Source organism: Amblyomma maculatum, chromosome 6 (genome assembly GCF_055883805.1).
Source record: "Amblyomma maculatum isolate TAMU_Amacu chromosome 6, ASM5588380v1, whole genome shotgun sequence".
Classification (NCBI taxonomy): Eukaryota; Metazoa; Arthropoda; class Arachnida; order Ixodida; family Ixodidae; genus Amblyomma; species Amblyomma maculatum.
The window spans coordinates 118971465-118982416 of NC_139349.1; positions in this window are offsets into that span (position 1 = coordinate 118971465).

The following is a 10952-nucleotide window of genomic DNA, read 5'->3' on the forward strand; positions in this document are numbered from 1 at the left end:
ATGCCAGCGGCGTCGGCCTCGGCGCAGTACTTGTTCAGCGGAAGTCTGGCTTTGATGAATACGTTGTCGCTTACGCCAGTCGGACCCTAACAAAAGTTGAAGCAAACTATTCCGTCACCGAGCAATAGTGTCTCGCTATCATCTGGGCAATAGCAAAATTTCGCCCCTACTTGTATGGTCGTTCTTTTGATGTCGTCACCAATCATCACTCCCTCTGCTGGCTGTCTTCTTTGAAAGATCCTTCTGGTCGACTGGCCCGTTGGGCTCTGAGGCTCCAAGAATACGACATTAACGTCATCTATCGCTCTGGCCGTAAACATGCCGATGCTGATGCTCTTCTCCATAGTCGTCTGAAGCCACTCCTGCTATATCCGTTCTACATCCCACCGACATGGCCACGGATATGACTTCCGAGCAACGCAAAGACGCATGGATCGCTTCACTCCTGGATGTTTTATCTCGCCGCGCTTCACGACCTCCTTGCCGCGCTCTCCGTCGCCAGTCTCACCATTTCGCTATCAGAGGAGCTCCTCTACCGTAGGAATTACCTTCCGGATGGTAGAAAGTGGCTGCTTGTAATTCCGACCCATCTGCGCTCTGTGATTTGCTCCCATTACCACGCCAATCCCCAGTGTGCCAAGGCAGGCTTATTGAAAACCTTCACTCGCCTGCGACAGCGGTACTACTGGCGTGGGATTTACCGTTATGTTCGTCGGTTCGTCCAGTCCTGCCAAGAGCGTCAGCGCCGAAAACACCCCCATCGCCAGCCCGCCGCTCTGCAGCCGCTGACCTGCCCCCCCGCTGACCTGCCATTGATCATCTCACACGGCGTCTTTGCCATCCGCTACAGCCCAAGACATTGCCTCCTTCATCCTCCATCACATCATTCTTCGCCATGGGGCTCCCAAAGAATTGCTGAGTGACAGAGGTCCCGCCTTCCTTTCTGAAGTTGTCGAAGCTGTTCTTAGAGAATGCAAAATCGTTCATCGCGCCACCTCCGCGTACCGTTCGCAGACAAATGGAATGGTTGAGCGTTTTAATCGCACCATGGGCGACATGCTGGCAATGTATGTCGCTTCCGACCACTCCAACTGGGACCGCGTTCTTCCATTCGTCACATTCGCTTATAACTCTGCCACTCAAGCAACCACAGGATTCTCGCCATACTTCCTTCTGTACGGTCGTGAGCCCTCTTGTACCATGGACACCATTCTCCCTTACCGAACGGATTCTTCCGAATTCACGACTGTTTCACAAGCTGCAACTTATGTTGAAGAATGCCGCCAGCTTGCCCGGTCCTTCACTTCTCACGCCCAGCAACAGCAGAAAACCACACGAGATCAAACTGCACTTCTTCCTACTTACCGTACAGACTCTTTGGTCTGGCTATGGGTGCCTTCCTCCAGTCCTGGCCTTTCATCCAAACTTTTGAGCAAGTATCAGGGCTCCTACCGTATTGTCAAGCAAACATCCCCCGTCAACTACCTCATCGAACCCCTTACGCCATCCACTTACCACCGTCGCCGCAATCGCGAAATAGTACACAATAACCGCCTGAAGCCTTACTACGAACCTGCCATCGTCACATCGCCATAATCCGCCAGGATGGCGTATTTTCGCCAGGGCGAAGTTGTAAAACAGGTATTCGGCGCTAATATGTTCAGCGCCTGATGCTCTGAAGGGAACGACAACCATGTTCAACCCGCGTGACGGTCAGGAAAGAAAACGACAACGAAGCTCTCTCTCCGATGCTCGGGCGTGCGCTTACAGAAATGCGACGACTGATCGCAGAACGTTTCATTGACTGTTGATGGCGTAGTGCCCTGTTCAAGGACTCAAATCCCCCCGGCAAAAAGGCGGCCACCCTGGTCGCTGTTTAGATACAAGCGGATCGGCGGGTGTATGGCTTCATGCGCGAAAGAGAAACAACTTTTTCTGGGTGCCAATGCCGATCGGCGATTGTATGCGATTGGTCAACACAGTAGTTCACGGGAGATGTTTGCTGGATCACAGTGCAAGGACCAATATAGCGGTGAAGAAACTTCTCGCACAATCCAGGAGGCCGCACTGGCATGCATAGTAGGACTTCATGGATTCAATGGCACATAGCGCAAGAAAGACATGCCAGGAGAGTTCGCATGTATTATTGGATACAGCAACGTCAATAATGAGGAAGGACTCACAAGACAGTTACAACAGTGTGCTTTGAAGTTCAGCAATGTGTCTCGAGGCATTTTCTCCTGAAGCTACATTGAGGCAATGTCTGCAAGTTATACGCACTTCAGTTTGGCCAGGGAAGGATGGTTTAATTTTATACACATACTCTTTACACGAATATAGCTTCTGTACTGTCGACGGTCGAAAAATGGCGCGATCCTTGTTCGGAAGATTTTCGCGGTACGAATTACGGTACGCATTCGCGCCGCTTTCCGTTTCAATCGCTATCAACGAGGATGTTGTGGCAATGCAACTTCTACTAATCCAATTCCAACTTCTCGCTTTATACCCTCCTCTGCAGGTTAGAGAGGGATTAACCCTCGTCATGCCCTCTTCAACCATACCACATTTCTGATGGCTCCAGCAGTGCGAGTACTACGGTTCTGCTTTCCTCAGCTCTTATAATACCCTTCTGATTCTACAGTACCTACGCCCTGGTTGGGATGACTACAAACCACATGCTTATTGGCATACAATATAGTCCTCGGTTTAGGTGGCATACTGGGGCTGAACCGAGGCGAGTGCTGAAATGCTCTTCTGCCTGCTACAACGCTGCAGATTTAGCTCTCACCGTTCCGCGGCGGTCCTCCGGGTTGAGTTGTGATTAAGCTAATGAGCATGTGTGATATAATAAACGATCACGTGCCGCTATCAAGACACACCCGAGCTTATTAAGCCACCTAATTTTAGCACGATAGACACTAAGGCCCCGCAAAAAGTCCGCTTGCGCATTGATGTTTTCGTCTTCGCGTAGTGAGCGAGACGTCACGGGCATGCCTGCGCAGGTTCGTAATTGCCAGCAACAAGTCCAGACACTGATTGGCTGGCACCCCGTGCGACATCATGAGACCGCCTGGCATGGCAAGAGCAGCGATGGTGGAGATGGGAGGCTGAGATGGCAATCAAGTCCACATAGAAACTTGATTTTGGTGTCAGGCATTCTTCACGTAGGTTTCGTAAGCAAATATTTACTGTTCAGAATAGAACGACTCATTAAAATGATGTCGCCTGTTACATAGTGCAGAAGTCTGCGATTGCATATTCATGGGCATGATTGAAATAAGAGGTTAAGAAAATAACTGGACAAGTTTAGAAGCACATATATCAAATATACATAGAAACGGAGTGGCTCTGCAGACTAGAGACATTAAATAAATCGTGCCATATCCTTCAAACAGAACTTAAGTGTCCGGCCGTCTTTTCAGAAAAGCGGCTCTTTTTCTTCGCAAAATTGGCGACGAATTAAGTACAATAGTGCAAGTAAGGCTGGTAAGAATAGCGAATTTTGCTTAAGGCAAATGAAGACTTACATTTTGAAGTTGGCATCAATAATAAGATTTTCAAGGCCAGCAGTGAATTGTGCGCACTTCTTGCTCCCAACGAAGCAAGCCACGTTCGCCAAAGCTACAGCTGCAGACTTTCTGTAAGGAGAAAACATACCAGACTAGGTCCTTTAAGCAGAAGAGAACAAAATTTTTCTTGATACATTTTTCTTCATTGGTTTCACTGGCGTTAATGTCCGCCAGTAAGAGATGCGTATCTGCGTCTGTCCTGATGCGCTAAAGGAAGCTAAGAAACACAACATTACTCCTGTTATTAATGTTTCTAACTGCTGCATATTTAAAACCTTGTACTAAAGCAAAACCTAGATGTCACACATAGATCGGTTATTTCTTGCGGTGTTTCGGGCTTAACGGCCACAGTTCTATTGATGAAAGAGACCGGGAAATACTTTATTATCGCACTGAGCAAAATCCACCTAATAAGGAACTGTGAAGAAAAAACCAAATATCTCATGGGCGAAAACAATAGCGCCATTTAAGTTATGTGATAACACGTTAAGTCGGGCACATTTAAGCACCATGCACAAACCAAATCTATACATGCTCAAAGCAAGGATGCACATTTTGAAGATGGCTTTTTTTCGAACTAAATTTTACCTTTTTCGTTTTCATAACTTTTCCACCACTAAGAATTATAACTCTGTGTATAAAAATAGTACTGAAGAAGCAGGAAGTGATCGGAACTTATTAAACTCACAATCAGAGAAACTGCAGTTCGTAAAAAAATTATTATCTAGATGTGCATAACAGGCTCATGTCACAAGCGAAACTGTGACAATTTCTGCAAAACTGTTTAAAAGCTCATGAATAGCGTCAGCAGAAATTGTGAGCAGGAACTGCGCACAGAAAATGTGCGCCGCTCCATTTGAATTAAAAAAAATGGGCCTACTGTGCGACTCTAACCGAAGCCGTGGCAGCCTATGCGAGAACGTTTCTACCCCCCCTCCCCCCCCCCCCCCGCGAAGACAACGTTACACGTGAATAAGGCGGGTGTAGAGAATGCACGCGTTTCTTATTAAAGCATCTTCGTGATCTGTGCTGAGATGTACATGGACAATTATGAACATGTAAATTTAAGACGTTGAAATTAGATGAGTAGCATCCGTTTCCTGTGAATTTCCTCCGTTGTTAGCGTGGAGGCATAGCGTCATCATATAGGACCCTGCGAAGCCAGCCTGACCCCCCTCACCGCGTACGGCGCCCACATTATGGCACTGAGCGTGCTCAGGAGGAAGCCACGGAGCTGATGGAATAAGGAAATCAGGGAAGCCATTGAACAACGACGGGCTGCTTCAAGGGAACACCGAATGGCAAAGAAAGCACATGTATCTCAGGAGGAAATCGACCAAAAATGGGAATCATATCGACAAAAGAAACTCGAGGTGCACGCCCTCGTCCAAAGTAAAATAAGGCAGTCCACCCATCGCTGGACGGCTGACATACACGATGCCTCTAGAGGCGGAGCAAGAAAATTATGGAGCCATATAAGCTGGCTAGGGAAGAATAATCAAAGAAAGCAGGATCGGATTCAAAATAACGCGGGAAATTGTTTAAAGGGAGACAACGCAGTGAACTACATTACATCACTTATAGCCGAGTCATTTAAGAGCGACGATAGGGTAATCTCCGCAAATCAGGAAGCAACACAAGGTAGCAGAATACAAAGCAGCTTAGAACTGACCAATCTAAACTGGAAAAAGGCAGAAAAAATATTCCTAAAAACACATCTACAGAAATAGATAGAATTCCGATCAAGCTGATTAATGAACTCGGTTCAAAAAGTAAGCAAACGTTGTTAAAAGCTCTGGAAACAGTCATAACGAATAAGCAAATTACGGACAGCTGGTGGCATAGTAAAATGAATTTGATTTATAAAGGGAAAGGAGACAGGATGCACATAAAACCCTACAGGCCGATTACCATAACATCTGTTATAAACAGGTTAGCCATGGAGGCGGTGAAATTAAAGGTGCAAGCATGGGTAGAAAGTAACAAGGTACTCGGAGAACTTCAGAACGGCTTTAGAAATGGTGGGCGCTTAGATGATAGCCTGTTCGTGCTTACCCAATGCATCGAAATATCTAGAGTGGAAAATAGATATTTGCATTTGGCCTTCCCTGACATAAACGGGGCGTACGACTACGTAAGCAGGAAACTCCTGTGGAACATATTAAAAGAAGAAGGTATCGGTTATGTGATAATAGAATTCCTACAAGAAATTACCGGGATAACAAAGAAGAAATTACGTGGGAAGAGATAAGAAGTACGGAAGATGTCAAAGTATGCAAAGGATTAAGAGAAGGCTGTCCTCTATCACCGGTGCTGTTCATGCTTTATATGATAAACCTGGAACGGAGGATACAAGACAGTAACCTAGGTTTTAACCTGTCATATAGATTAGGTGGAAAGGCCGTAGAGCAGCGCCTCCCCAGTTTGATGTATGCAGACGATATTGTGCTGCTGGCTGAGAGTCTGGAAGAATTGAAAACTCTAGTTAACTATTGCGGAGACGAAGGGGACGCTGTAGGCTTCTGTTTCAGCGCAGTTAAGTCGGGTCCGATGATTTTCAACGACTCAACTGATCAGGGTCTTAAAATACAAGGCCATGAAATACCTAGAGTAGCAGAATATAAATATCTGGGGGTATGGGTAAACGAAGGAATGGCATGCATTAGAAAGCATGAGCAATCACTTAAGGCCAAAGGGCGAAGGAATACCGGGATAATGAAGCACAATGCATTGTGGGGATACAATAGGTATGATGTTTTTAGAGGTATTTGGAAAGGAAATATGTTGCCCGGACTTACTTTCGGAAATGTGGTTTAGTGCCTAAAATCAGAGGTACAGCCGACATTAGAAATAAATCAGAGATCCGTTGGACGATTAGCACTAGGCGCCCACGGCAAAACTACAAATGAGGCGGTACAGGGAGATATGGGCTGGGAATCTTTCGAGGTACGGGAAGCTAAGAGCAAAATATTATATGAGGAACGCCTGAAGAAATTGGACGGTAACAGATGGGCAGCTAAAGTATTTAAATATCTGTACTTAAAAAGCGATGACTCACAATGGAGGAAAAGAACTAGGAAACTAACTAGTAAGTATGGTAGTCACAAGGACGGAGAAATAAAGAGCGTTGAGCAACAGGTGAAAAACACAGAAGATAAAAATTGGATAAATTCGATGGAAACGAAATAAAGTGTCGAATTATACCGAAAGTGGAAAATGCAGATCAGGAAGGAAGATTTCTTTGATAACTCAAAAGGCAGTGCCCTACTTATTGAAGCTAGATCAGGGTGCCTTAGAACACTCAGCTACAAAAAGAAATTTAACAATGGAGATGACGCACGTGCTGTATGTGGTAACTCCAATGAAACAATTGACCATATTATACTCGAATGTAATGGTATCCATCCGGAAGTTGATACAGGCGCAATCACTGTTCCTGAAGCTCTGGGGTTTAGAGATAACAGTGGCCGGGTGAATAAACCGGCGGTGGAAACTAGCAAAAAACGACTGGAAGATTGGTGGCTTAAAAGCAGAGAAGTGACAATGTTAGCAATGTAGCAACAAGAATTTAATAAATAGAATGATGGTATAGTTAACCAATATAAAACAATAATTAAGATATAGGTAGAAAAATCAGCATGATAGCACTGCTACCACCCCGTTTCAAAGGGGACGCTTCTATATTCCATCCATCCATCCGTTTCAAAGGGGACGCTTCTATATTCCATCCATAATCCATCCATCCATCCATCCATCCATCCATCCATCCATCCATCCATCCATCCATCCTATCCCATTTGTCCAGTGTAGATTCTGCAGTTTCCTCGTAATATGCTTTGTTTTGTGTTGCCACTTTAGCAAAAAGAAAATCAAGCTGCGATTCGTAGAAATCCGCATTTTGATACTCCAGAGTTGGATAGCGTAAGCGCCTCCCCAGATATTTGCTGTCTCTCTTATTCGCTTCTTCACTGTGAAAATAGGCATAGATGCTAAGTATTCCTACCACATGTTTTAAAGGTAGATATTAGCAAATAGGTATCCTTGCTTCTTTGGGGGGAAATGACTTTGAGGAGAAGTGTCACTGCCTACATTGATCGGTACGTTTTTTCACACATGTATCTATATCTTTTTTAGTCGTTTGAATCGTATAGCTCGAAAATACACTTACTAAAGGCGCTTGACGCAAGGCTACCGTTGTGGTGCAGCAGATTGAAAAAGCTCTCAGACATGTATTTGACCAAGTTGCAATTGGTCATGAGCATTCCCTGGCTGTTTTTAAATGCGACATCAGTATTCCACGCGCTCAGAACACAGGTTTCACTGTTCGTCGTCCTTGAAGTGTAATTCTCGGCCTTGTACAGCAGCGTCATAGAAGGATTTTGCGAACAACGGTCCGTAGCATTGCATCGGATTCGAACACAGCTACCTGTCGTACCCCAGCTTTCCGTCACCAACGGCTGCGGAGCAACTGACCAAGGCGGCGGTCAGACCTATGACGCAGCGGGGAATGCTAAGAATTACTGGCTCCGCTGGACAGGCCGCCATTGGAAACTGACCCTAGCAACGTTTAACGCAAGAACCCTAGGTAATGTAGGTAGATTAGCAGTGCTGTTACAGGAACTAGGGGGTATGAAATGGGATGCCATAGGGCTTAGTGAGGTTAGGAGGCCGAATAAGCCCGAATGAAGCATACAAGGTACTGATGGACGGGCATGTACTGTATTATCAAGGTTTACCGGAGAGGCGAGAACTGTAGAGTAGGTTTCCTTGGCAATAAGTATATAGCTGGAAATATAGATTAATTCTATACCATCAATGAGAGGGTGAAAGACATCGTAATTAAGCTTAATAAACGGTATAATCTGAAGGTTGTACAGGGCTACGCTCCTACTTGTAGTCATGATGACCTGGCAGTTGAAAGCTTCTACGAAGACGCAGAATCGGCAATGCGGAAATGAAAGACGCAGTATACTGGCGACTTCAATGCTAAGGTAGGGAGAAAGCAGACAGGAGGCCAGGCAGTGGGTGACTATGTAACTGGCTCAAGGAATAGCAGGGCGGAGTTACTAGTTCAGTTTGCAGAGCGCAATAACTTGACAATCACGAATATCTTTTTCAGCAAACATTAAAGCCGGAAGTGGTAATGGAAATGTCCTAAAGGGAAGACTAAAAATTAGATTGACTTCATATTGTGTTCTGACCCCACCATTATGCAGGATGTAGAGGTTATCGCGAAAGTGCGATGCATTGATCTCAGAATGGCAAAGTCTAGACTTGGTCTACATCTGAAGAGGGAGCGAACCAGAGGAGTAAGAATCCATCAACAAATTAGCGCTGATGGGAAGGGCAGGAGTTCTCAAGATCTCGATACAGAACGATATTCAGCTCTGAGGATGAAGAGGTTAGCCTAGAAGCAATGAACAATACTTTCAGAAATATCATTACTGAGTGCGCTGTAGAAGTAGGCGGTAGGATAGTTAGAGAGGATACCGGTAAGCTGTCTAAGAAGACGAAAGATTTGATTAAGGAACCACAAGTTATGAAAGATTTCAATCCAACATTTCAGATAGAATTGGCACAGATATGAGCTAATCAGTAAGCGCAAAGTGGCCGATATAATAAAGTATAACATTCATAAAATTTACGACGGTGTAAAGAACAGGGTAAGCCTTAGGAGGTAAAGAAGAAATTGGCCATAGGCAAAAATCACATCCGTGCGCTAAGGCACAAGGCCGGGAACGTAATCACGAATATGGAAAAGATAATCAAATTAGCCGGAGAATTCTATATTGATCTGTACAATAGCCAAAGTAGTCAGGACAATAATGAGATTGGCAGTAGGGAAAGGCAGTAAGACGTTCCGCCAGTGACCCAGGACGATGTTAGGAAAGCGTGAAAAACTATGAAAAAGGGGAAAGCAGCTTGAGAGGATCAGGTAACTATATATTGGTTGAAGGACGGGGGGATATCGAGCTAAAAAAACTGGCCACCCTCTATATGCAGTGCCTGGTGTCAACGCCAGTACCGGAACCATTGAAGAACGCAAACATTATCTTAATTCATAACAAACGAGACGCTATGGACTTGAAAAATTACACACGAATCAGCTTACTCTCTGTTATGCATAAGTTATTTACCAAGGTAATCGCTAATAGAATCAGGACAACATTAGACTGCAACCAAGCAAAAGATCAAGCAGGTTTTGAGAATGGATACTCTACTATAGATCATGTCCATACCATCAATTAGGTGACAGAAAAATGCTCGGAATATAACCAGCTCTAATACTTAGCATTCATTGATTCCGACAAAGCATTGAACTCAGTAGAAACCTCGGCGGTCATCTAGGCATTACGAAATCAGGGTGTAGATGAGTCGTACGTGACAGTACGGGAATGTATATAAAGTGGCTGCATAGTAACCTTAGCTCTACATAACAGTAACAAAATGACTATGAAGGAAGGTGTTAGGCAAAGAGACACGATCTCCCCAGTACTGTTCAGAGCCTGCTTAGAGGAAGTATTCGGAGACTTGGAATGGAGCAGTTAGGAGTAAGGGTAGATGGTAATCTGCAATTTGGTGATGACAGGGGTTTGCTATGTAACTCAGGGGATGAACTGCGAATATTGATTGATGACCTAGACAGGAAAAGTAGAAAGGTAGGCTTGAAAATCAATATGCAGAAGATAAGGTAATGTTCAACATCCTCGGGAAGGAACAGCAGTTTATGGTAGGTAGCGAAGCACAGGAAGTAGTAGGCGAATAAGTCTACTTAGGAAAGGCAGTTACCGCAGATCGGGACCATGAAAGGGAAATAACAATAAGATTGGGATGGAGCGCATCTGGCAAGCACTCGCAGATTATGACTGGGAGCTTACCGGTATCGCTCAAAAGATAAGTATACAAAGGTTGAATTTTACCTGTTCTCAACTATGGGGCTTAAACGTGGAGGCTAACGAAGACAGTCCTACTCAACTTGAGAACAACGCAGAGGGCTATGGAACGAAAAATGGTAAAGGTAACGTTGAGGTATAGGAAGCGTGCAAAGAGGGTCAAAGAAAGAACTCAAGTTATTGACATTCTAGGGGAAATCAAGAAAAAGAAATGGGCACGGGCAGGACATGTAGTGCGAAGAGAGGATAACCAATGGTCGTTTAGGGTAATAAACTGGCTTCGAAGGGAAGGAAAGGGCAGCATGGGGCGGCAGAAAGTTAGGTGGGCGGGTGAGGTTAGGTAGCTCGCAGGGGTAATGTGAATGTAGCTAGCACAGGACCGGGTTAATATAAGGATTATGGGAGAGGTCTTCGTCATGCAGGGTTATAGTCAGGCTGATTATGATGCTGACTTGTCGTAATAAGCTTGTATGAAACCGTTAGGAAGCTA